This window comes from Stegodyphus dumicola, chromosome 11 (assembly GCF_044657685.1).
Source record: "Stegodyphus dumicola isolate Sdum_Otavi_A_Nest chromosome 11, ASM4465768v1".
In the NCBI taxonomy this organism is placed as follows: Eukaryota; Metazoa; Arthropoda; class Arachnida; order Araneae; family Eresidae; genus Stegodyphus; species Stegodyphus dumicola.
In genome coordinates this window covers 167,546,878-167,573,507 of record NC_140778.1, presented here as the reverse complement: position 1 = coordinate 167,573,507, position 26,630 = coordinate 167,546,878, and the positions used below count along the sequence as shown (strand labels likewise).

Below are 26,630 nucleotides of genomic sequence, written 5' to 3'. Positions count from 1 at the left end.
AGTGAACCGTCGTGCCAGGCAACCACAGAACAGCTTGGCAATCGTAACACTCAGCGAGATAGGACGCCAGTTTTTGATGTTATGCGGGTCACCCCCTTTGGGTAACAGGATAGTACGAGAGTCTTTCCAAGCTGCAGGGACTTTCCTAGCTTTCAAGCAGATGTTGAAGATGGCTGCGAGTACTGTACAGTCCGGATCAACGGCCTTCCAATGGTTGTATGAGAGTCGATCGTGTCCGGGTGCCGAGTTTTCAGCTGAATAGAGTTTCCTTGCGATCTCTGCAGGAGAAAATGGAGAGAGGTCAAGTTCTCTGGGGAGAGGGGATGGTGAGGTGTACACTGAGGTGTCAACTCGGTTGTTGCATAGGGCAGCAGCAAAGTGATCTTGTATATCCTGTCTTCCAATTGGGCATCTCTGTGAATCATCCCCGCAAATCAGTCGGACCGCTCTGCGTCGGTTACGACGGTAGAGTTTCTGGAGCAACTTTGGGTCATCACGTATCTTGGCGGAATTGTTGTTGTTTCCACTTACATCCTCGCTAGCGGGAGGAAGACGAACTGCACTCGCGGCGGCCATCAAGATCTCGTCAAGTAACGTGGAAAAGGCATCCCACTGCTCAGTGGTCATCGGGTCGGAAAACTCTTCCAGTCGTTCTACGAAGTGTTCAAGGGGGGACGTGACTTGTATTTCTACACCACCCAGTGGAGATCTCTCGGCATCATCCGATACGGCTTCTGGAACCGGTGAGTCGGGTGTAACTGTAGGACCGGTAGGTGAAGGCGAATCCGGGAAGGACGGCTCCGGGGAGTGTTCTTCAAAGGAAGGGTTGGTTCCCAGATTGTCAGTCAAAGGCGCATCAACCTGTGGGGTAGTCCTCGTGTCTGTTCCTGGAGGTGCGGCATCCTCTTGATAGGGCAAGGTATTAGGGTCTGTTGCACTTGTCGATTGGTAGGCAGTGGAAGGTCCATCAGTTCTAGCATCATCTTGGCGAGATGTACGGAATCGTGCAGTCCGTGCCTGTCGTCTTGCCGAGGTGGAGGGAAGGAGAGGCGTCACTAGAGGTGGCTGGAGTAAGCGCTGCCGTTCACGTCGGTGGCGTGCTTGGTGGTTAAGGAATCCACCCCGTGTTTGGCATGAGAAGTCGCACTGGGTACATCTCCAACGATGTTGAATGCCCGATTCGACGACTACGGGCCGGTCTCTAAAGCATTGATGGGTCGAGACCTTAACGGCGATGGGCAATAGGCAGTGTGCACACCAGTTCCGAGTGCTAGCAACATCTATGCCATGTGTGTACAAGAGGTGTCTGCAGAGCGAGTGGCGGAGTTGGGTCCAGCGTTTCGAATGGAATGTCCTATGGCAGTCCCTTTCGGTGCAGTGGAGTGTGTCTTGCATCGGGAAGAGTAGATGGACAATAGAGTCACGTCGGCAGGATGTCTCTGGGCAGGACTCATGATTCTCCACATGAGTGGGCATAGGCAAAGGCTCCCTCACTGACAGGTTCTGCAATGGCCTGCTAGGACGTGGGCCAGGTGCAATTTGCTCAGTAGAAGTCGTAGCAGCATGTGAGCGTATTACATTGCTGTCTGGTGCGGGCAATTCAGTAGAGAGCAGATCAGTCCTTTCTGAGGGAGTGAGGCATAGGATGAGGACGTCCGCATCAGTCGTGTCTCCAGCGCTGGAGGTAGTATCCAAGCGTGTCTGGCAGGGTACTTGAGGTGCGACATCGGATTCACCAGGTAGGTCTTTACTAGGCGAAGTGGTCACCGGGACAGTGGCAGTTAAAGCAGGTTGAGGAGCAGCGTCTGTTGAGCCAGAGGCAGTGCAGTCCGTGTGGACGGGGCCTGGTGCAGGAGCAGCGGGCGGTGAAGAAGCGGCGTCAGTCAGTGTCTCAGGAGTTGAGGAGGTAAAGTCATCGTCTCCAGGAGAGGTGGGAGGCGGAGCCTGTCTGTGACGGAGGTGACGATGGGACCGCAGCTGTTTCTTATTCAGGCAGGAGCGACCACAATCCGGGCAGGTGACGGCAGACGCCAGTTGAGGTGTGGAAGCATTAGTCTTTGGTCCAGGTATGACGGTGGGAGTAGAATTCCTGGCCGGGAGGGTGAAGTATGGTGTCGACGGGATTGACGTCTCCGAAGGTGGCAGCAAGTTCCTTGTGTTCTCCGCAGGAAACACCTTGGATTTAGCAGGTACGTTGGACGTCAGAGACTCCGTCCCCGCGGTGGAGGTGATCACTGCGCAGACAGGACCGGTTGAAGCAGGATGAGCAGAACTCTCTCTCATGGATGGCGAAGAAAGAGCTTCAGCGTAAGTGCGTGGGGGTGAGCTCGTGAGTGTGTTCGATGAGCAGGCATGACCAGCCGCCGTCCGAGCCCGTGTATGATGACATACGGGCGAGATCAATGACCCAGGAATGCTCGCAGCTACCCTTCTGTCAGGAGGTGGGTGGAGCTGACTGTCTTTCTCCTGCACGTGCGTCCTTGTATGCCTTCTGAGGCCCCTTCTGCTCGTACACTCCAATCCGCAGACGTAGCATGCGAATGTAGACTGGGGTGTGGTGGGCGTGTCCTTGGCAGAGGAGGACGTGTGAGCAGACTTGGCGAGTGATGAACCCTCTGGTGTCCTTCGTTCACTAGGTTGACAAGTGACCACAGGTAGGAGCGGTGTGCAGCCAGAAGTCTTGGCTTGAATTCTATCCAACAGTTGGCGTAAGTGTCCACCTTTGGAAAGGGGCGGTCCAGAGGGTGTAACGAAAGCTGGCACGTGTCTGGGCAAGGAGGACGACCCGGTGGGCGTGGCTTCACTAGTGGCGATACTCCCGTAGTAGTAGGTGGGCACACTCCTGGCAGACGAGCCGGCTCCGGGCAGGCAAGGCGTGGCACTAGGGACCACAGCGGCGACTCCAGGATGAGCAGTGGCACTAGAAGATGCAGGAACAGCTCTGGAACCTCCAGTGGCAATTTCGGGAGAGGCACTCGCTCCAAGGGCAAGAATAGCTCCGGCAGATCCAGCGACGACACAAGAGTTTCCATCGGAGGATCCATGGTCTGCAGCGGCGACTTGGGAAGTAGCCGGAACGGATTGGATCAATCCAGGGACAGATGCAACCGGGAAGGCTCCGGCCGTCACAGGGATGTCTTCAGAAGCTCCAGGGTAGGCAGGAATGGCCTCAGACAATCCGGGGGCCTCAGCTTCTGCATCAGGCGCACCAGGAGAGGCTCCAATAGATCCAGGGATGGCTTGGGAAGCATCAGCGGCTGATCCCGGAGCAAGAGGGACGACTCCATTGGATCCAGGGATAGCTCCAGCGGGAACGGCGGGCACTCCATGGTCAACAGCTGCTCCAGGGACTCCATGAACAGCACGGGAACAGGTTCCAATGGATCCAGCAACAGGACCTCCAGCGGGAACGGCAGGCACTCCACGGTCAACAGCTACAACAGGAACGTCTCCAGGGACTCCATGCACCGTATGGGAACCTGCTCCGGCATCCAGGACTCCAAAACTGGCTTCAGGAGGCGGTGAGCGTCTTCCAGGGCTCCGAACTCCAGGCGGTGGGCGGGGCCTCGGCGGTGGGCGAGGCCTAGAAACAGGAAACATCTTTAGCCACCAGTCTACCTGTAAAAACAGTAAGAAGTGACTAAAAAAGATGAAAAAGTATCGGCAACTCGACCGATTTACTACACTTTGATCTTAGCCAAAAGGCCGAGAAGCGATGCAGAATTCTCTGGCGTGTTGAATTCACTTTCAATTTTTCATATTTCAAAAGTCCTGAGCATTCGTGCAGGGGGAGAAGGGGGTGCAGAAGACTCAGGTTAGCGAGTGCTGCTTGGGGGTTTTTTATGATATGTCGTTATTTCATCCTCCTCCTGTGTTACAAAAAAAGAGGTGTACAAGGATGACCAATTTCTGTCTAGTCAAGTGGATCATTTTGCGGTCCTTTCTAATGTTCCCATTCTGGAGGCGTCAGTCCCCTCCTCCTTGGGCGGGGCTAGTTTTAAAAAGCCAAGGACGTCAAAAGTTCATTTCATTCAAGATTCAATTGCAAATTTTATTCTTACTACAGCAAATGAACCACAATGCTGAAATATCCTCACAGATATTTCTACAATATCGCAATAACTTACAGTAGTTATATTGGACGTTTTACGGAAACGTTGGCCGGAACAAAATTCAAAGTAGAAAAAGTTAATCCGATCTCAACGCGAAATCGCTACAGTCAATAACAGCAGTAAGTAAACAACTGAATTCCGGTGTTTTCCTCCAGCTTTTATAAGCTTATGCACCATGCAACATAATATTCTCGTATTTTCTCAATTTTTTTTCAGATGGGAAAAGAGGACAATGAAATATTCATGAAAGTGTTCATTTCTCTGGAGTAGCTTCCTCCTCCGAAAAATCTCATTCTTCACTGCAGGTGAATATAAAACAAATGTAATTACAAAGGCAATAAAAATAGCAAAACCAAAAATAAATAAATAAATATTCCTGGAGTTATCGAATGCCCATGCTTGGGAAGAAATTATTTTTTGTGATTAAACAAATATTGAGACAGTAAAATTTATCAGCCAAAACTGCATTACATAATGCCAGAGTTTGATTGACACAAACTCGACATGCACAGTCCAGCACATGGTTTCCAACTCAGAGATACTCTCTCTCTCTTCAGTTCAAACGTTGCACTTGAAAACACAGAGTGAAATATTAGGAACTTAAAACAATTAAACAAACAGAAAAATTACAAAAAACACTTTACAAATTCATTTGTAATATGTACAATAAAACAGTACTTTTTAATTTACAATTAATGATTACTTTGTATTCTACACTTCCACACTAGTGGCGGGCAAGCCATCTCAAAACTCAGAATAAACTGCTTCCTGCATAGTGCAGCCATCTATTGGCATTTTCCCGTTTGTTAATATTAATGTGCCAACAAAATAAATGAATGAATGAATAAAAACATAAATACAACAATCCTTAACAATAATTGTAGACCATTACAATTAGCTGGCGTTTAGAAATCATACAGAGACAAACAAAACATTAGGAAACAGACAGAAAAATCTTTGTTGCTGCAGTGTGCCTACAAACATTTTACACCCTTTTGAGAGTTATTTACAATAAAAAGGCTCGTGTGTTGAAAGAAGCAATGTGTATACGCGCGCTGTAGTGGGAAAGATCTGGCAAATGTGAATAGGAATTCTCTCAAACTTACATGAAATGAGACAAAAATGTTACTGCAAATGAAATTTGAGTGATATTTCGAGGCCGATCTTCCTTCAATCAGTCAGACAGAATGAGTAAGTTGTTAACAGTACGGGGAAAGAAATGTGGATTTTATGGGATTTCTGTAAATACGAATAAAACTTCGTATTTACAGAAACCAGAACTTGACACTGAAAAGAACGAGGGTTAAACCCGAGGCTCCAGAATGTTCCCATTCCGAGGAAAAGAACGAGGGGCCCGAGTTAAAAAAAAGGCAGGTCGCCGCACACTCGTACAAAGGTATGATGTTGTCAGACCTTCGGTTTTCTGAAATTTGAAGGGGCCATTTTAAAAGGACGTTTTCCTGAGGATGCAGTGGGTGAGTGAAGTTTCTGCTTTTTGGATATATTGTGGGCCGTATCCTGCAAGTAGTGCCATAGCAGGCCAACCCGTGGCGAGGGCGGAATAAATTCCTAACCACAAGCCTATCTGCAAAAATTAGTTTAATATCTTGACGTCATGTCGACGTCGTATCAGATATTAAGCTGATAAGAACAGATACTACACTTTGATCTTAGCCAAAAGGCCGAGAAGCGATGCAGAATTCTCTGGCGTGATGAATTCACTTTCAATTTTTCATATTTCAAAAGTCCTGAGCATTCGTGCAGGGGGAGAAGGGGGTGCAGAAGACTCAGGTTAGCGAGTGCTGCTTGGGGGTTTTTTATGATATGTCGTTATTTCATCCTCCTCCTGTGTTACAAAAAAAGAGGTGTACAAGGATGACCAATTTCTGTCTAGTCAAGTGGATCATTTTGCGGTCCTTTCTAATGTTCCCATTCTGGAGGCGTCAGTCCCCTCCTCCTTGGGCGGGGCTAGTTTTAAAAAGCCAAGGACGTCAAAAGTTCATTTCATTCAAGATTCAATTGCAAATTTTATTCTTACTACAGCAAATGAACCACAATGCTGAAATATCCTCACAGATATTTCTACAATATCGCAATAACTTACAGTAGTTATATTGGACGTTTTACGGAAACGTTGGCCGGAACAAAATTCAAAGTAGAAAAAGTTAATCCGATCTCAACGCGAAATCGCTACAGTCAATAACAGCAGTAAGTAAACAACTGAATTCCGGTGTTTTCCTCCAGCTTTTATAAGCTTATGCACCATGCAACATAATATTCTCGTATTTTCTCAATTTTTTTTCAGATGGGAAAAGAGGACAATGAAATATTCATGAAAGTGTTCATTTCTCTGGAGTAGCTTCCTCCTCCGAAAAATCTCATTCTTCACTGCAGGTGAATATAAAACAAATGTAATTACAAAGGCAATAAAAATAGCAAAACCAAAAATAAATAAATAAATATTCCTGGAGTTATCGAATGCCCATGCTTGGGAAGAAATTATTTTTTGTGATTAAACAAATATTGAGACAGTAAAATTTATCAGCCAAAACTGCATTACATAATGCCAGAGTTTGATTGACACAAACTCGACATGCACAGTCCAGCACATGGTTTCCAACTCAGAGATACTCTCTCTCTCTTCAGTTCAAACGTTGCACTTGAAAACACAGAGTGAAATATTAGGAACTTAAAACAATTAAACAAACAGAAAAATTACAAAAAACACTTTACAAATTCATTTGTAATATGTACAATAAAACAGTACTTTTTAATTTACAATTAATGATTACTTTGTATTCTACACTTCCACACTAGTGGCGGGCAAGCCATCTCAAAACTCAGAATAAACTGCTTCCTGCATAGTGCAGCCATCTATTGGCATTTTCCCGTTTGTTAATATTAATGTGCCAACAAAATAAATGAATGAATGAATAAAAACATAAATACAACAATCCTTAACAATAATTGTAGACCATTACAATTAGCTGGCGTTTAGAAATCATACAGAGACAAACAAAACATTAGGAAACAGACAGAAAAATCTTTGTTGCTGCAGTGTGCCTACAAACATTTTACACCCTTTTGAGAGTTATTTACAATAAAAAGGCTCGTGTGTTGAAAGAAGCAATGTGTATACGCGCGCTGTAGTGGGAAAGATCTGGCAAATGTGAATAGGAATTCTCTCAAACTTACATGAAATGAGACAAAAATGTTACTGCAAATGAAATTTGAGTGATATTTCGAGGCCGATCTTCCTTCAATCAGTCAGACAGAATGAGTAAGTTGTTAACAGTACGGGGAAAGAAATGTGGATTTTATGGGATTTCTGTAAATACGAATAAAACTTCGTATTTACAGAAACCAGAACTTGACACTGAAAAGAACGAGGGTTAAACCCGAGGCTCCAGAATGTTCCCATTCCGAGGAAAAGAACGAGGGGCCCGAGTTAAAAAAAAGGCAGGTCGCCGCACACTCGTACAAAGGTATGATGTTGTCAGACCTTCGGTTTTCTGAAATTTGAAGGGGCCATTTTAAAAGGACGTTTTCCTGAGGATGCAGTGGGTGAGTGAAGTTTCTGCTTTTTGGATATATTGTGGGCCGTATCCTGCAAGTAGTGCCATAGCAGGCCAACCCGTGGCGAGGGCGGAATAAATTCCTAACCACAAGCCTATCTGCAAAAATTAGTTTAATATCTTGACGTCATGTCGACGTCGTATCAGATATTAAGCTGATAAGAACAGATACTACACTTTGATCTTAGCCAAAAGGCCGAGAAGCGATGCAGAATTCTCTGGCGTGATGAATTCACTTTCAATTTTTCATATTTCAAAAGTCCTGAGCATTCGTGCAGGGGGAGAAGGGGGTGCAGAAGACTCAGGTTAGCGAGTGCTGCTTGGGGGTTTTTTATGATATGTCGTTATTTCATCCTCCTCCTGTGTTACAAAAAAAGAGGTGTACAAGGATGACCAATTTCTGTCTAGTCAAGTGGATCATTTTGCGGTCCTTTCTAATGTTCCCATTCTGGAGGCGTCAGTACCCTCCTCCTTGGGCGGGGCTAGTTTTAAAAAGCCAAGGACGTCAAAAGTTCATTTCATTCAAGATTCAATTGCAAATTTTATTCTTACTACAGCAAATGAACCACAATGCTGAAATATCCTCACAGATATTTCTACAATATCGCAATAACTTACAGTAGTTATATTGGACGTTTTACGGAAACGTTGGCCGGAACAAAATTCAAAGTAGAAAAAGTTAATCCGATCTCAACGCGAAATCGCTACAGTCAATAACAGCAGTAAGTAAACAACTGAATTCCGGTGTTTTCCTCCAGCTTTTATAAGCTTATGCACCATGCAACATAATATTCTCGTATTTTCTCAATTTTTTTTCAGATGGGAAAAGAGGACAATGAAATATTCATGAAAGTGTTCATTTCTCTGGAGTAGCTTCCTCCTCCGAAAAATCTCATTCTTCACTGCAGGTGAATATAAAACAAATGTAATTACAAAGGCAATAAAAATAGCAAAACCAAAAATAAATAAATAAATATTCCTGGAGTTATCGAATGCCCATGCTTGGGAAGAAATTATTTTTTGTGATTAAACAAATATTGAGACAGTAAAATTTATCAGCCAAAACTGCATTACATAATGCCAGAGTTTGATTGACACAAACTCGACATGCACAGTCCAGCACATGGTTTCCAACTCAGAGATACTCTCTCTCTCTTCAGTTCAAACGTTGCACTTGAAAACACAGAGTGAAATATTAGGAACTTAAAACAATTAAACAAACAGAAAAATTACAAAAAACACTTTACAAATTCATTTGTAATATGTACAATAAAACAGTACTTTTTAATTTACAATTAATGATTACTTTGTATTCTACACTTCCACACTAGTGGCGGGCAAGCCATCTCAAAACTCAGAATAAACTGCTTCCTGCATAGTGCAGCCATCTATTGGCATTTTCCCGTTTGTTAATATTAATGTGCCAACAAAATAAATGAATGAATGAATAAAAACATAAATACAACAATCCTTAACAATAATTGTAGACCATTACAATTAGCTGGCGTTTAGAAATCATACAGAGACAAACAAAACATTAGGAAACAGACAGAAAAATCTTTGTTGCTGCAGTGTGCCTACAAACATTTTACACCCTTTTGAGAGTTATTTACAATAAAAAGGCTCGTGTGTTGAAAGAAGCAATGTGTATACGCGCGCTGTAGTGGGAAAGATCTGGCAAATGTGAATAGGAATTCTCTCAAACTTACATGAAATGAGACAAAAATGTTACTGCAAATGAAATTTGAGTGATATTTCGAGGCCGATCTTCCTTCAATCAGTCAGACAGAATGAGTAAGTTGTTAACAGTACGGGGAAAGAAATGTGGATTTTATGGGATTTCTGTAAATACGAATAAAACTTCGTATTTACAGAAACCAGAACTTGACACTGAAAAGAACGAGGGTTAAACCCGAGGCTCCAGAATGTTCCCATTCCGAGGAAAAGAACGAGGGGCCCGAGTTAAAAAAAAGGCAGGTCGCCGCACACTCGTACAAAGGTATGATGTTGTCAGACCTTCGGTTTTCTGAAATTTGAAGGGGCCATTTTAAAAGGACGTTTTCCTGAGGATGCAGTGGGTGAGTGAAGTTTCTGCTTTTTGGATATATTGTGGGCCGTATCCTGCAAGTAGTGCCATAGCAGGCCAACCCGTGGCGAGGGCGGAATAAATTCCTAACCACAAGCCTATCTGCAAAAATTAGTTTAATATCTTGACGTCATGTCGACGTCGTATCAGATATTAAGCTGATAAGAACAGATGTTTTTTATTGAACAATACTTTTGGCCACTTTACAGAAGAATGATATTTGCGTGGCAGAAATATCATTTTACAATTCTATTATACATTAATTTTCTATTTACAATTATTTACAGAGCGAAGCAGATATGTACAACAACTATTTTCAGAACCAAGCACTTATGTACATACTAGGTTTTTCTTTCTACTTACATATTTCGGGGGTTTGTACTTTGTGAACACTTAATCGGATAGTTCAGTGAGTCCATGTTAAATTTACCAGTTCTCCTGTCTGACGTCCGTGAGATGCTCCACATAGATATCCCTTGATTTACTTATTGTTTCACTTACGATGAGCTTTCGCATAAGTGATGCGTACTTCCTGCTGCAGATCCTGCTGAGAACTTTATCGTTGTTTGGATCCCATGATCCTAGTGCTCCGATTACAATTGCTTCTACGCGCACATCGTTGTATGTAGATTTCAGTGCTTCGATTAGCGGACGGTACTTGTTCATCTTCTCTCGGCGAGCAGCATCAAATGAAGACCGACGGTTGTCAAAAGCAACTGTTATGTCTAGGATGAGGCATGCGTTGTCTCTTGTTAGGATGATGTCCGGGCGTAGCGGGAGTCCTCTGACTGGCCGGTTCTCGGAGAGGAGCTGCCACCTTCCACTGGCTGCCTTTTTAATCCTCTCTACCACTGCATTGTGCCTCGCTTGGTAGAGACGGCTGTATCTCATGCAGTGGCAGAGGACATGCGGGAGGGTCTCGAGCTCAAAGTTGCATCTTCTGCAGCCACGGGAGCCATTCACATTGCGACGAACACCGTTCAGGGGGACGAGGTTTAGCCTTGCACGATGTATAAATCGCCAGTCGGCGAATCGTGTAAATGCCCCGTTCCGGAAAAAGTGAGAGCTTGCTTTGGCAGCCGCTGCGCATTCCATCGCCTTGCCCTGGTTGGGATAAGTGATGAGTTTCTCTGCGCGGGATTTCTTGATGGCATTCCGCAGGGTGCGGAATACAAGGCGTCGCTTGCCGGCTGTTATGGTGGTACCGTCATGAGAGATCTCCACAGTGTGGTCGTCAGAAATTGTCCACGTGACTTTTAGGCGACGGGCTGCGCTTCTGGCCGCGGACCAAACTGATGAAATTGGGTTGGAGGTGCTCCTGGGAAAGTCTTCGTCACATCCCGAAAGGAAAGCTGCAATCTCAGAGAAGGAAGGAACCCTTTTCAGTCGTCCACTTACAAGTCGCGTAAGGTCCTCCCAAGCGAGCTGTTGTATCCCAGGGTCCAATGAAGTGAGCAACTTGAAAGCGCTGTCAATCCTTGCTATATCTGAGCTTTCGGCAGCCAGCGGGATACCAAAGCATGCAGATTCCTTCGCGCCGTAAAGATATTCATTTGCCGCCTCGGGAGGTAGGTTGAGAGTCCTCTTTAGTAGCGGGCGCACATGTGAGTCAATCTTTGCCCAGTCGGTTTTCTTCAACCGGGCCGTCCTCATATCAAAATCCATTGATGGAAACACAAAGGATTTGAGCGCGTCAATGCGCTGCCAGGGAGCAAGTGGCGAATTCAGGATCATCTCGCATTTCTGTAGGTAAGTATTGAGTGCCTCGATGTCCGGTGGTTGGTTGAATCCAATTGGTTTCCCCAAAAATTCCTCACCTTCACCCTCACGAAGACACCTGATGGCAGTGCCGTCGATCGAGAACTGAGAGTGGCGGACACCCGTTGGGCGAGCTCCGGAGATATGTAGGGAGAAGCATTTTCTGGGGTTGATGTAGAGGCCAAGCTTTCCAACCAGGTTGTGCGTCAGATTGAGTTGAGTTTGCAGCTCCGCAGGGGAGGGCGCGAGTAGCAGTAGGTCGTCGGCATACGCCAGTATGCGGTGTAGAGGACTTTGCCCTTGGACTGCGACAAGTATCGGGTTGATGGTCAAGTTGAACAACAGCCCACTTAGGGGGCAACCCTGACGTACTCCGATGTCAATTGGAATTGGATCCGTGGGGCCTTCCTCTGTGAAGACGCGTGTGGACGCATCCGTGTACAGCTCCTGTATCAGCTCGGTGAAATGATTCCCAACTCCAGAGGCTCGAAGCGCAGCAAAAATTGCATCGTGGGGCACGGATCCGAAGGCATTGGATAGGTCCAATGACGCCAGGCAGGTGTCAGATTGGCTGGTCCGTGCTAGCTGGATTCTCTGCTGAACAACGAAGTTATTTTCAAACACCCCGTCGAAGGGTAGAAATCCCTTCTGTGACGGGGAAAGGATGCAGTTGTCGATGAGCCAAGAAGTGAACCGTCGTGCCAGGCAACCACAGAACAGCTTGGCAATCGTAACACTCAGCGAGATAGGACGCCAGTTTTTGATGTTATGCGGGTCACCCCCTTTGGGTAACAGGATAGTACGAGAGTCTTTCCAAGCTGCAGGGACTTTCCTAGCTTTCAAGCAGATGTTGAAGATGGCTGCGAGTACTGTACAGTCCGGATCAACGGCCTTCCAATGGTTGTATGAGAGTCGATCGTGTCCGGGTGCCGAGTTTTCAGCTGAATAGAGTTTCCTTGCGATCTCTGCAGGAGAAAATGGAGAGAGGTCAAGTTCTCTGGGGAGAGGGGATGGTGAGGTGTACACTGAGGTGTCAACTCGGTTGTTGCATAGGGCAGCAGCAAAGTGATCTTGTATATCCTGTCTTCCAATTGGGCATCTCTGTGAATCATCCCCGCAAATCAGTCGGACCGCTCTGCGTCGGTTACGACGGTAGAGTTTCTGGAGCAACTTTGGGTCATCACGTATCTTGGCGGAATTGTTGTTGTTTCCACTTACATCCTCGCTAGCGGGAGGAAGACGAACTGCACTCGCGGCGGCCATCAAGATCTCGTCAAGTAACGTGGAAAAGGCATCCCACTGCTCAGTGGTCATCGGGTCGGAAAACTCTTCCAGTCGTTCTACGAAGTGTTCAAGGGGGGACGTGACTTGTATTTCTACACCACCCAGTGGAGATCTCTCGGCATCATCCGATACGGCTTCTGGAACCGGTGAGTCGGGTGTAACTGTAGGACCGGTAGGTGAAGGCGAATCCGGGAAGGACGGCTCCGGGGAGTGTTCTTCAAAGGAAGGGTTGGTTCCCAGATTGTCAGTCAAAGGCGCATCAACCTGTGGGGTAGTCCTCGTGTCTGTTCCTGGAGGTGCGGCATCCTCTTGATAGGGCAAGGTATTAGGGTCTGTTGCACTTGTCGATTGGTAGGCAGTGGAAGGTCCATCAGTTCTAGCATCATCTTGGCGAGATGTACGGAATCGTGCAGTCCGTGCCTGTCGTCTTGCCGAGGTGGAGGGAAGGAGAGGCGTCACTAGAGGTGGCTGGAGTAAGCGCTGCCGTTCACGTCGGTGGCGTGCTTGGTGGTTAAGGAATCCACCCCGTGTTTGGCATGAGAAGTCGCACTGGGTACATCTCCAACGATGTTGAATGCCCGATTCGACGACTACGGGCCGGTCTCTAAAGCATTGATGGGTCGAGACCTTAACGGCGATGGGCAATAGGCAGTGTGCACACCAGTTCCGAGTGCTAGCAACATCTATGCCATGTGTGTACAAGAGGTGTCTGCAGAGCGAGTGGCGGAGTTGGGTCCAGCGTTTCGAATGGAATGTCCTATGGCAGTCCCTTTCGGTGCAGTGGAGTGTGTCTTGCATCGGGAAGAGTAGATGGACAATAGAGTCACGTCGGCAGGATGTCTCTGGGCAGGACTCATGATTCTCCACATGAGTGGGCATAGGCAAAGGCTCCCTCACTGACAGGTTCTGCAATGGCCTGCTAGGACGTGGGCCAGGTGCAATTTGCTCAGTAGAAGTCGTAGCAGCATGTGAGCGTATTACATTGCTGTCTGGTGCGGGCAATTCAGTAGAGAGCAGATCAGTCCTTTCTGAGGGAGTGAGGCATAGGATGAGGACGTCCGCATCAGTCGTGTCTCCAGCGCTGGAGGTAGTATCCAAGCGTGTCTGGCAGGGTACTTGAGGTGCGACATCGGATTCACCAGGTAGGTCTTTACTAGGCGAAGTGGTCACCGGGACAGTGGCAGTTAAAGCAGGTTGAGGAGCAGCGTCTGTTGAGCCAGAGGCAGTGCAGTCCGTGTGGACGGGGCCTGGTGCAGGAGCAGCGGGCGGTGAAGAAGCGGCGTCAGTCAGTGTCTCAGGAGTTGAGGAGGTAAAGTCATCGTCTCCAGGAGAGGTGGGAGGCGGAGCCTGTCTGTGACGGAGGTGACGATGGGACCGCAGCTGTTTCTTATTCAGGCAGGAGCGACCACAATCCGGGCAGGTGACGGCAGACGCCAGTTGAGGTGTGGAAGCATTAGTCTTTGGTCCAGGTATGACGGTGGGAGTAGAATTCCTGGCCGGGAGGGTGAAGTATGGTGTCGACGGGATTGACGTCTCCGAAGGTGGCAGCAAGTTCCTTGTGTTCTCCGCAGGAAACACCTTGGATTTAGCAGGTACGTTGGACGTCAGAGACTCCGTCCCCGCGGTGGAGGTAATCACTGCGCAGACAGGACCGGTTGAAGCAGGATGAGCAGAACTCTCTCTCATGGATGGCGAAGAAAGAGCTTCAGCGTAAGTGCGTGGGGGTGAGCTCGTGAGTGTGTTCGATGAGCAGGCATGACCAGCCGCCGTCCGAGCCCGTGTATGATGACATACGGGCGAGATCAATGACCCAGGAATGCTCGCAGCTACCCTTCTGTCAGGAGGTGGGTGGAGCTGACTGTCTTTCTCCTGCACGTGCGTCCTTGTATGCCTTCTGAGGCCCCTTCTGCTCGTACACTCCAATCCGCAGACGTAGCATGCGAATGTAGACTGGGGTGTGGTGGGCGTGTCCTTGGCAGAGGAGGACGTGTGAGCAGACTTGGCGAGTGATGAACCCTCTGGTGTCCTTCGTTCACTAGGTTGACAAGTGACCACAGGTAGGAGCGGTGTGCAGCCAGAAGTCTTGGCTTGAATTCTATCCAACAGTTGGCGTAAGTGTCCACCTTTGGAAAGGGGCGGTCCAGAGGGTGTAACGAAAGCTGGCACGTGTCTGGGCAAGGAGGACGACCCGGTGGGCGTGGCTTCACTAGTGGCGATACTCCCGTAGTAGTAGGTGGGCACACTCCTGGCAGACGAGCCGGCTCCGGGCAGGCAAGGCGTGGCACTAGGGACCACAGCGGCGACTCCAGGATGAGCAGTGGCACTAGAAGATGCAGGAACAGCTCTGGAACCTCCAGTGGCAATTTCGGGAGAGGCACTCGCTCCAAGGGCAAGAATAGCTCCGGCAGATCCAGCGACGACACAAGAGTTTCCATCGGAGGATCCATGGTCTGCAGCGGCGACTTGGGAAGTAGCCGGAACGGATTGGATCAATCCAGGGACAGATGCAACCGGGAAGGCTCCGGCCGTCACAGGGTTGTCTTCAGAAGCTCCAGGGTAGGCAGGAATGGCCTCAGACAATCCGGGGGCCTCAGCTTCTGCATCAGGCGCACCAGGAGAGGCTCCAATAGATCCAGGGATGGCTTGGGAAGCATCAGCGGCTGATCCCGGAGCAAGAGGGACGACTCCATTGGATCCAGGGATAGCTCCAGCGGGAACGGCGGGCACTCCATGGTCAACAGCTGCTCCAGGGACTCCATGAACAGCACGGGAACAGGTTCCAATGGATCCAGCAACAGGACCTCCAGCGGGAACGGCAGGCACTCCACGGTCAACAGCTACAACAGGAACGTCTCCAGGGACTCCATGCACCGTATGGGAACCTGCTCCGGCATCCAGGACTCCAAAACTGGCTTCAGGAGGCGGTGAGCGTCTTCCAGGGCTCCGAACTCCAGGCGGTGGGCGGGGCCTCGGCGGTGGGCGAGGCCTAGAAACAGGAAACATCTTTAGCCACCAGTCTACCTGTAAAAACAGTAAGAAGTGACCAAAAAAGATGAAAAAGTATCGGCAACTCGACCGATTTACTACACTTTGATCTTAGCCAAAAGGCCGAGAAGCGATGCAGAATTCTCTGGCGTGATGAATTCACTTTCAATTTTTCATATTTCAAAAGTCCTGAGCATTCGTGCAGGGGGAGAAGGGGGTGCAGAAGACTCAGGTTAGCGAGTGCTGCTTGGGGGTTTTTTATGATATGTCGTTATTTCATCCTCCTCCTGTGTTACAAAAAAAGAGGTGTACAAGGATGACCAATTTCTGTCTAGTCAAGTGGATCATTTTGCGGTCCTTTCTAATGTTCCCATTCTGGAGGCGTCAGTCCCCTCCTCCTCTGGCGGGGCTAGTTTTAAAAAGCCAAGGACGTCAAAAGTTCATTTCATTCAAGATTCAATTGCAAATTTTATTCTTACTACAGCAAATGAACCACAATGCTGAAATATCCTCACAGATATTTCTACAATATCGCAATAACTTACAGTAGTTATATTGGACGTTTTACGGAAACGTTGGCCGGAACAAAATTCAAAGTAGAAAAAGTTAATCCGATCTCAACGCGAAATCGCTACAGTCAATAACAGCAGTAAGTAAACAACTGAATTCCGGTGTTTTCCTCCAGCTTTTATAAGCTTATGCACCATGCAACATAATATTCTCGTATTTTCTCAATTTTTTTTCAGATGGGAAAAGAGGACAATGAAATATTCATGAAAGTGTTCATTTCTCTGGAGTAGCTTCCTCCTCCGAAAAATCTCATTCTTCACTGCAGGTGAATATAAAACAAATGTAATTACAAAGGCAATAAAAATAGCAAAACCAAAAATAAATAAATAAATATTCCTGGAGTTATCGAATGCCCATGCTTGGGAAGAAATTATTTTTTGTGATTAAACAAATATTGAGACAGTAAAATTTATCAGCCAAAACTGCATTACATAATGCCAGAGTTTGATTGACACAAACTCGACATGCACAGTCCAGCACATGGTTTCCAACTCAGAGATACTCTCTCTCTCTCTCTCTTCAGTTCAAACGTTGCACTTGAAAACACAGAGTGAAATATTAGGAACTTAAAACAATTAAACAAACAGAAAAATTACAAAAAACACTTTACAAATTCATTTGTAATATGTACAATAAAACAGTACTTTTTAATTTACAATTAATGATTACTTTGTATTCTACACTTCCACACTAGTGGCGGGCAAGCCATCTCAAAACTCAGAATAAACTGCTTCCTGCATAGTGCAGCCATCTATTGGCATTTTCCCGTTTGTTAATATTAATGTGCCAACAAAATAAATGAATGAATGTATAAAAACATAAATACAACAATCCTTAACAATAATTGTAGACCATTACAATTAGCTGGCGTTTAGAAATCATACAGAGACAAACAAAACATTAGGAAACAGACAGAAAAATCTTTGTTGCTGCAGTGTGCCTACAAACATTTTACACCCTTTTGAGAGTTATTTACAATAAAAAGGCTCGTGTGTTGAAAGAAGCAATGTGTATACGCGCGCTGTAGTGGGAAAGATCTGGCAAATGTGAATAGGAATTCTCTCAAACTTACATGAAATGAGACAAAAATGTTACTGCAAATGAAATTTGAGTGATATTTCGAGGCCGATCTTCCTTCAATCAGTCAGACAGAATGAGTAAGTTGTTAACAGTACGGGGAAAGAAATGTGGATTTTATGGGATTTCTGTAAATACGAATAAAACTTCGTATTTACAGAAACCAGAACTTGACACTGAAAAGAACGAGGGTTAAACCCGAGGCTCCAGAATGTTCCCATTCCGAGGAAAAGAACGAGGGGCCCGAGTTAAAAAAAAGGCAGGTCGCCGCACACTCGTACAAAGGTATGATGTTGTCAGACCTTCGGTTTTCTGAAATTTGAAGGGGCCATTTTAAAAGGACGTTTTCCTGAGGATGCAGTGGGTGTGTGAAGTTTCTGCTTTTTGGATATATTGTGGGCCGTATCCTGCAAGTAGTGCCATAGCAGGCCAACCCGTGGCGAGGGCGGAATAAATTCCTAACCACAAGCCTATCTGCAAAAATTAGTTTAATATCTTGACGTCATGTCGACGTCGTATCAGATATTAAGCTGATAAGAACAGATTCTTTATTTAAAATATTCCATGCCATTTTACACAGCATTGATCTGATCATGGCGTGTCAGACAATGACGCACGCAGTGCGATTTTCGTTATTAATAAATAATATAAAGAATTTCGACAAAAAGATAAAACAATGAAGACGTAACAATATAATTTCTTTAACGTTATTTACAATAAAATATTTAGCATTATGTACATCACTGGTTGTTTTGATTGTTTTGGCGTGTGCCTGTTAAATGTTCGATATAAATGTCTCTCGATGCCCGGATGGTTTCGCTAACAATAAGTTTGCGCATTAAGTTTGCATACTTATTTGTGCAGAGACGTCTCACAACTCTGTCATTTGCCGGATCCCATGATCCTAGAGCACCAACAACAATGGCCTCGGTACGAACATTTCTAAACTTTCTTCTTAGAAGGTCGGCAACAGGACGATATTTGGTCTCCTTCTCAGTTCTTGCATGTTGAAAAGAGGCGAGTCGATTCTCAAAGGCGACGGTCACATCAATAATGAGGCAAGAGTCGTCTTTGGAAAGGACAAGATCGGGTCTCAGGGAAGATCCTTCAATAGCCAGATTCTCAGAAAGGACGTTCCAGCGACCAGAAGCAGCATCCTTTAACCTCTTGACGATGGAATTGTGCCTGTTCTGGTAGAGCCGCGAATACTTCATGCAATGACAGATTACATGAGGCAGAGTCTCCTCTGGAAAGGGGCAGCGACGACATGCACGGCGAGTGCGATCCCATGGTTTGGAGGCGTTCAGTGGCACGAGGTTGAGGCGGGCGCGGTGGATAAAGCGCCAGTCGGCAAAGCGAATGAACGATCCCTCATGGAAGAAGTGTGAGCTTGCACGTGCAGCCGAAACGCATTCCATGGATTTTCCTTGACTTGGGAGATTCACCAAATCTTGGAGCCTGCAAGATCTTCTAAGGTGACGAAAGGATTTGAAAATAGAGTTCCTGTTGCTAGGAAAGATGGTAGAATTCCCACAGGAGATGGAAGGGCAGCCGTCGTTGTCAAAGCTCCAGGAGATGTTAAGGCGGCGAGAGGCAGCGCGGGCAGCAGACCATAGTGAAGAGGTGGGGTTGCTGGTGGCGGCGAATGGTCCCTCATCCGATGCAGAAAGGAACTGGCTGACGATAGAAGGAGATGGAGACAGCTGGATCCGAGCGCGAATGTATCCACAAAGATCATCCCAAGCAAGCTTGCGAACGAGTGGGTCCCTAGATGTTAGGAGCTTAAACGCACCGTCCACAGCAGCAATGTCGGAGTCTTCGGCGGCAAGAGGGACACCGAAGGAACCTTTCCCGGAGAGGCCGTAGAGATAGTTATTGGAGGCTTCTGGGGGGAGGTTCAGGGTCCTTTTAATGGCAGGCTTGAGGAGATCGTCGATCTTTTTCCAGTCAGTTTTGGAGAACTGAGACGTCCTCATGTGAAACAGGAGCGACGGGAAGAAGAAGGTCTTAAGAGCATCAATCCGTTGCCAGGGTGCCAGCTTAGATTCAGAAATACACTTGGCCAGTGACAAGAAGTCGCGGAGTTGGGCACGTGCAGGCGGGAGGTTGAAGCCAATGGGCTTACCAAGAAACTTGAAGAATTCACCCTCTTTAAGTGCAGGAATTGGAACTTCAGAGATGTAGAAGGCAGTCGGAAGAACACGGGAGGAGCGAACAGCAGAGAAGTGGAAGGAGCGGCACTTCTTGGGGTTCAGCAAGAGATTGAGCCTGGAACATGCATCTTGGACCCGGAGGAGGTCATGCTGGAGTGCTTCAGGAGAAGGCGCCAACAGGAGGAGGTCATCAGCATAGGCCAGAATCTTTGGAACCGGAGACATCGATTCAACACAGCGAAGGACGGGGTCGATGACAAGGTTGAATAGGAGTCCGCTAAGTGGGCAGCCTTGGCGAACCTTAGCGTGGATGTCGACAGGACAGGACGTGCCATCACTTGACAAGAAGGAGGTGGTAGAGCCACTGTAGAAGGACCTGATGAGGGAAGAGAAGTCGTCACCAACACCGGAGTCAGAGAGAGCAGCATAGATGGCTGAGTGTGGCACGGATCCAAAGGCATTAGAAATGTCTAAGGATGCTAAGCACAATTCAGACCTGGATCGACGAGCTAATTGGAGTTGACTGTGGAGGATGAAATTGTGTTCAAAGACACCATCATGAGCAAGGAAACCTTTCTGGCAGGGGCTGAGAACGTCGTGTGTAGAAAGCCAGCTGGAGAAACGACGTGCCATGCAACCAGCAAAGAGCCTTGATATGCACGAGCTAAGGGCGATGGGTCGCCAGTTGTCAATAACGGAGGGGTCCCCATCCTTGAAGATAAGAAACGTGCGAGAGGACTTCCAAGAGGCCGGAATGCGTCGCAGCTTCAAGCAGATGTTAAAAATAGCACAAAGTGCCTTGCATTCGGGGTCGACATCTCTCCAGTGTCTGTAAGAAAGCCGATCAGGGCCAGGCGCGGAATTTTCACAAGCCATCAGCTTGGAACGCACTTCAGAAGGGGAGAACGGCGACATGTCAACAGGAGGACGATCAGAAGCATGCTGGCAGAAGATGGAAGTGTCTGCATCCCGTGGAGAGTACTTTTCAGAGAAGTGGGCAGCAAGATCTTCCGCAGGAATCGCACAGAAAGAGGAGTCACGTTGGGTGATGAGTCGGAGGGCTCTCCGACGATTCATCCGGTAGATCCTCTGTATGACACGGGGATTGGAGGCGTCCGGTGTGCGGCGAAACACAGACTCTTCAGGAGGCACAGGTGGAGGGAGCTTGACAGTATCAGAGGCAGAGGAGATGATGGCATCAAGGCAGGTCTCGAATTCGGACCAGGTGTTATTGTCATCTGGAGCAGAGGAGAGGCGCTGGAGGGTCTCGCTGAACTGCAGCAGTGGGGAATCATCCGGAAGCAGGGTGTCAATGGAGGGAACAGTCGCGGAGTCACGAAGGCTACCGGAAGGAACGGAGAATCCATCATCAAGGAAGCTTGAATTGAGAAAGTCGTCCGCTGGAGCAGAGAGCGAGAGAGCCGGCGAGGAAAGTGCAGGAGAGACTGGAGAAGCAGAAGGAGATGATCTTCTGGCAGGAGAAGCAGGAGTACCAGGTGAAGAAGTAGGAGATGAGTGAGGACGCTCTGGAGAGACTGCAGCAGAAGGAACAGGAGGCGAGGGTGCGGCAGTCGAGGCAAGAGCATCGTTCATAGGAACGGCGGGTACAGCAGGCGGAGGAGCAGGCACCGTGGAAGCAGCAGCAGGAGAAACCTGGGTAGGTTGTTGGCGTGGTCTTCTCGGTCTTTGAGGGACAGGAAGAGGGAGAGCAATATTATCAGAGGTAGCATTACGTTCAGCTCGCTGATGGAAGGCAGAGTGGTTGAAGAGACCTTTTCTCGAAGGACAGGAGAAGGGACACACTGAACATTTCCACCGGAACGAAGCACCAGACGAGAGGACAGTAGGAGAAGAACGGAAGCAGGAATGGGAAGACACCTTGTTCACCAAGAGCATGCAACAGTGACTGCACCATTTCATGCAGGAAGAGATGGGAAGCTGATGCTCCTGGAGAAGGTGGCGTGTGAGAGACTTCTTCATCCTTGACCAGGAGTTGGACCTAAATAGAAGGCTGCAGTTTACTTCCGTGCAGGAGAAGACGTCGTTGACAGGAAAGACGAGATGCAGCGTAGAGTCGACCCGACAAGTGGAATCAGGACCCTGAGGGCCGATGTAGGTGGTGTCAAGGCCAGGAGAACTGGGAGGAGGCGAAGTTCTGGGGGCGGCAGTCGGAGAATCAGAAGCAGGAAGCCGGAAATCACGAGGAGAGTCAGAGCTGGGAGAGGATCTGTGACGTCGGTACCAGTGGAAGCGCAGCTGTTTCTTGTTGATACAGGACATTCCACAGTCACCACAGATGATCAAGGCAGGCGGAGGAGGAGAAGGGGAAACGGAGGTGCTGGCATCCGGCAGACAGGAGGACACGGCAGTCGGATCACTGGCGCAAGATGAGGAACCTGGGGCAGACGTCACAGGGCAGACAGGAGGCAAGATGTCGCCGCTAGGTGCAGGGACAACTGTGCAATCAGGAGACATCGTGGAAGGAGATCCAGGAGGAGGCGGTCCAGAGCAGGTATGTTTGACAGCAGCACGCGAACGAGTGTGGTGGCACACTGGCGAGTCAGAGGAAACATCAAAGAGAGAAGAGGCAGGCGAGTCAGACGAAGATCCAGTGGGATGAAGATCCAAGGTGGGAGACTGTGAAGAGCGGGGTCCAGGAGGTGAGCCACAAGAGCGACGGTAAACTGAGTCAGGCGACCTTTCGTAGATCTTTGCTAGGAGTTGCCTGAGATTACCACCTCGTAGCAGTGGAGGACCGGAAGGCGTGGCAGCCGCAGCAACATGTCGGACAGGAGGTCTTGAGCTGGAACGCATAGCAGAAGCATGGTTTTCAACAGGCAGACAGGTGACAGAGCAGGGCTGAGGTGACGACACAGCAAGAGAGGAGCGCATATCCACAGCAGGTATCGTAGAAGCCGTAGGCAACATCCGAGGTAGGCCAGGAGTTGTTGGCGACGGGATTCTGGGCGGACGAACCGGAACTGGAATGTAGTCACTCGAGGAGCCGGCATCATTCGGTGGTCCAGGCATAGCTGAAAAAAAATGGAGAGAAACACAGCAGCACAAAAAGCAAGAACAAAGCACTTTTGGCAAGATCAAACATAAAACAGTCAGAGGGCAAGAGCAACTGTCGAAGCTTTGGGTGGATCTGGTAGGGAAAAAAAAAAAAAAAAAAAAACATAACCAGGGTAGGCGGAGAAACTAGCGCGTGCAACTAGCCGATTTGGATGGAAATTGGTGTCGAGCTAAGGATTCACTCAGCCGAGTGGCCTGTCTGCTAAGACACCAATGGAGGTAAGTCCCTGGACCCACGACGAACTGGGGGTCGAGGCACCTATCGAGACTAAATACTCGAAAGGAAAAACCATTGACAGGAGAGCAAAGACGATGACCAGGACTTGGAAGATTACGCCCCACTAAAGGCCGTACCCAGCCGGGTGTCCTTTTCACATGGATGGGTAATCGGAAGCTTACTCGATCCCTGACCTGTGGCAGAACACAGGCTAAGGGCTCACGGCTACTCCGGGACACTAATCCGAGTAAGCATAAAAACCAACCAGTTAGATGGAAACTAACCTGGACATGGGAAAAATAAATAAAACGAAACAAACGATAGCGGAAGGAGCAAAGAGATAGGGATGAAATAAAGGAAAGACCACGCCCACCATAATAGTGAGTTTGTGCAAAGGAAAAAATAAGGGCTCAACGAAAGCATTTTAACACTAAATAGCGAAAAAATACTAAAGAAGAGCAAGAATAGACAGGAAAGAGGTAGAAAAAGTTAGACCCCACCCATCACATGGATTAACCGAAAACGGCTAGTTCGGTGATAGCGGGAAAAGACACCTGCACGCTCACAGGGAAAGGAAAGGTTCCTACTGACGCAAGTAAAGGTCACCAACCCATCAAGCATCAGTAGGAGAAAAAGAGACAAAATAAAGCAAAACTTACCAAAGATCCACCTTGGCTCCGCCCTCCGGACTCCTGCACGTGAGTCCTTGTATGCCTTCTGAGGCCCCTTCTGCTCGTACACTCCAATCCGCAGACGTAGCATGCGAATGTAGACTGGGGTGTGGTGGGCGTGTCCTTGGCAGAGGAGGACGTGTGAGCAGACTTGGCGAGTGATGAACCCTCTGGTGTCCTTCGTTCACTAGGTTGACAAGTGACCACAGGTAGGAGCGGTGTGCAGCCAGAAGTCTTGGCTTGAATTCTATCCAACAGTTGGCGTAAGTGTCCACCTTTGGAAAGGGGCGGTCCAGAGGGTGTAACGAAAGCTGGCACGTGTCTGGGCAAGGAGGACGACCCGGTGGGCGTGGCTTCACTAGTGGCGATACTCCCGTAGTAGTAGGTGGGCACACTCCTGGCAGACGAGCCGGCTCCGGGCAGGCAAGGCGTGGCACTAGGGACCACAGCGGCGACTCCAGGATGAGCAGTGGCACTAGAAGATGCAGGAACAGCTCTGGAACCTCCAGTGGCAATTTCGGGAGAGGCACTCGCTCCAAGGGCAGGAATAGCTCCAGCAGATCCAGCGACGACACAAGAGTTTCCATCGGAGGATCCATGGTCTGCAGCGGCGACTTGGGAAGTAGCCGGAACGGATTGGATCAATCCAGGGACAGATGCAACCGGGAAGGCTCCGGCCGTCACAGGGATGTCTTCAGAAGCTCCAGGGTAGGCAGGAATGGCCTCAGACAATCCGGGGGCCTCAGCTTCTGCATCAGGCGCACCAGGAGAGGCTCCAATAGATCCAGGGATGGCTTGGGAAGCATCAGCGGCTGATCCCGGAGCAAGAGGGACGACTCCATTGGATCCAGGGATAGCTCCAGCGGGAACGGCAGGCACTCCATTGTCAACAGCTGCTCCAGGGACTCCATGAACAGCACGGGAACAGGTTCCAATGGATCCAGCAACAGGACCTCCAGCGGGAACGGCAGGCACTCCACGGTCAACAGCTACAACAGGAACGTCTCCAGGGACTCCATGCACCGTATGGGAACCTGCTCCGGCATCCAGGACTCCAAAACTGGCTTCAGGAGGCGGTGAGCGTCTTCCAGGGCTCCGAACTCCAGGCGGTGGGCGGGGCCTCGGCGGTGGGCGAGGCCTAGAAACAGGAAACATCTTTAGCCACCAGTCTACCTGTAAAAACAGTAAGAAGTGACCAAAAAAGATGAAAAAGTATCGGCAACTTGACCGATTTACTACACTTTGATCTTAGCCAAAAGGCCGAGAAGCGATGCAGAATTCTCTGGCGTGATGAATTCACTTTCAATTTTTCATATTTCAAAAGTCCTGAGCATTCGTGCAGGGGGAGAAGGGGGTGCAGAAGACTCAGGTTAGCGAGTGCTGCTTGGGGGTTTTTTATGATATGTCGTTATTTCATCCTCCTCCTGTGTTACAAAAAAAGAGGTGTACAAGGATGACCAATTTCTGTCTAGTCAAGTGGATCATTTTGCGGTCCTTTCTAATGTTCCCATTCTGGAGGCGTCAGTCCCCTCCTCCTTGGGCGGGGCTAGTTTTAAAAAGCCAAGGACGTCAAAAGTTCATTTCATTCAAGATTCAATTGCAAATTTTATTCTTACTACAGCAAATGAACCACAATGCTGAAATATCCTCACAGATATTTCTACAATATCGCAATAACTTACAGTAGTTATATTGGACGTTTTACGGAAACGTTGGCCGGAACAAAATTCAAAGTAGAAAAAGTTAATCCGATCTCAACGCGAAATCGCTACAGTCAATAACAGCAGTAAGTAAACAACTGAATTCCGGTGTTTTCCTCCAGCTTTTATAAGCTTATGCACCATGCAACATAATATTCTCGTATTTTCTCAATTTTTTTTCAGATGGGAAAAGAGGACAATGAAATATTCATGAAAGTGTTCATTTCTCTGGAGTAGCTTCCTCCTCCGAAAAATCTCATTCTTCACTGCAGGTGAATATAAAACAAATGTAATTACAAAGGCAATAAAAATAGCAAAACCAAAAAAAAATAAATAAATATTCCTGGAGTTATCGAATGCCCATGCTTGGGAAGAAATTATTTTTTGTGATTAAACAAATATTGAGACAGTAAAATTTATCAGCCAAAACTGCATTACATAATGCCAGAGTTTGATTGACACAAACTCGACATGCACAGTCCAGCACATGGTTTCCAACTCAGAGATACTCTCTCTCTCTTCAGTTCAAACGTTGCACTTGAAAACACAGAGTGAAATATTAGGAACTTAAAACAATTAAACAAACAGAAAAATTACAAAAAACACTTTACAAATTCATTTGTAATATGTACAATAAAACAGTACTTTTTAATTTACAATTAATGATTACTTTGTATTCTACACTTCCACACTAGTGGCGGGCAAGCCATCTCAAAACTCAGAATAAACTGCTTCCTGCATAGTGCAGCCATCTATTGGCATTTTCCCGTTTGTTAATATTAATGTGCCAACAAAATAAATGAATGAATGAATAAAAACATAAATACAACAATCCTTAACAATAATTGTAGACCATTACAATTAGCTGGCGTTTAGAAATCATACAGAGACAAACAAAACATTAGGAAACAGACAGAAAAATCTTTGTTGCTGCAGTGTGCCTACAAACATTTTACACCCTTTTGAGAGTTATTTACAATAAAAAGGCTCGTGTGTTGAAAGAAGCAATGTGTATACGCGCGCTGTAGTGGGAAAGATCTGGCAAATGTGAATAGGAATTCTCTCAAACTTACATGAAATGAGACAAAAATGTTACTGCAAATGAAATTTGAGTGATATTTCGAGGCCGATCTTCCTTCAATCAGTCAGACAGAATGAGTAAGTTGTTAACAGTACGGGGAAAGAAATGTGGATTTTATGGGATTTCTGTAAATACGAATAAAACTTCGTATTTACAGAAACCAGAACTTGACACTGAAAAGAACGAGGGTTAAACCCGAGGCTCCAGAATGTTCCCATTCCGAGGAAAAGAACGAGGGGCCCGAGTTAAAAAAAAGGCAGGTCGCCGCACACTCGTACAAAGGTAT

At 47.4% G+C, this 26,630-nt stretch overlaps 2 non-coding genes and 5 pseudogenes across 2 annotated transcripts; all 7 read right to left on the bottom strand.

The window, feature by feature from the left end:
- Positions 1–3,567: 3,567 nt before the first annotated feature.
- LOC146994709 (U2 spliceosomal RNA) lies at positions 3,568–3,717 on the bottom strand (annotated as a pseudogene).
- Positions 3,718–5,613: 1,896 nt separating this feature from the next.
- LOC146994708 (U2 spliceosomal RNA) lies at positions 5,614–5,806 on the bottom strand. Its single transcript, XR_015044219.1, has one exon. It is a non-coding gene; the product is annotated as a U2 spliceosomal RNA (small nuclear RNA).
- Positions 5,807–7,702: 1,896 nt separating this feature from the next.
- LOC146994707 (U2 spliceosomal RNA) lies at positions 7,703–7,895 on the bottom strand. The gene has a single exon (XR_015044218.1). It is a non-coding gene; the product is annotated as a U2 spliceosomal RNA (small nuclear RNA).
- Positions 7,896–9,791: 1,896 nt separating this feature from the next.
- LOC146994706 (U2 spliceosomal RNA) lies at positions 9,792–9,993 on the bottom strand (annotated as a pseudogene).
- A 5,792-nt stretch (positions 9,994–15,785) lies between these two features.
- On the bottom strand, positions 15,786–15,935 carry LOC146994705 (U2 spliceosomal RNA; annotated as a pseudogene).
- Positions 15,936–17,837: 1,902 nt separating this feature from the next.
- On the bottom strand, positions 17,838–18,018 carry LOC146994704 (U2 spliceosomal RNA; annotated as a pseudogene).
- Positions 18,019–24,685: 6,667 nt separating this feature from the next.
- Positions 24,686–24,835, bottom strand: LOC118203630 (U2 spliceosomal RNA; annotated as a pseudogene).
- Between the last annotated feature and the right edge of the window lie 1,795 nt (positions 24,836–26,630).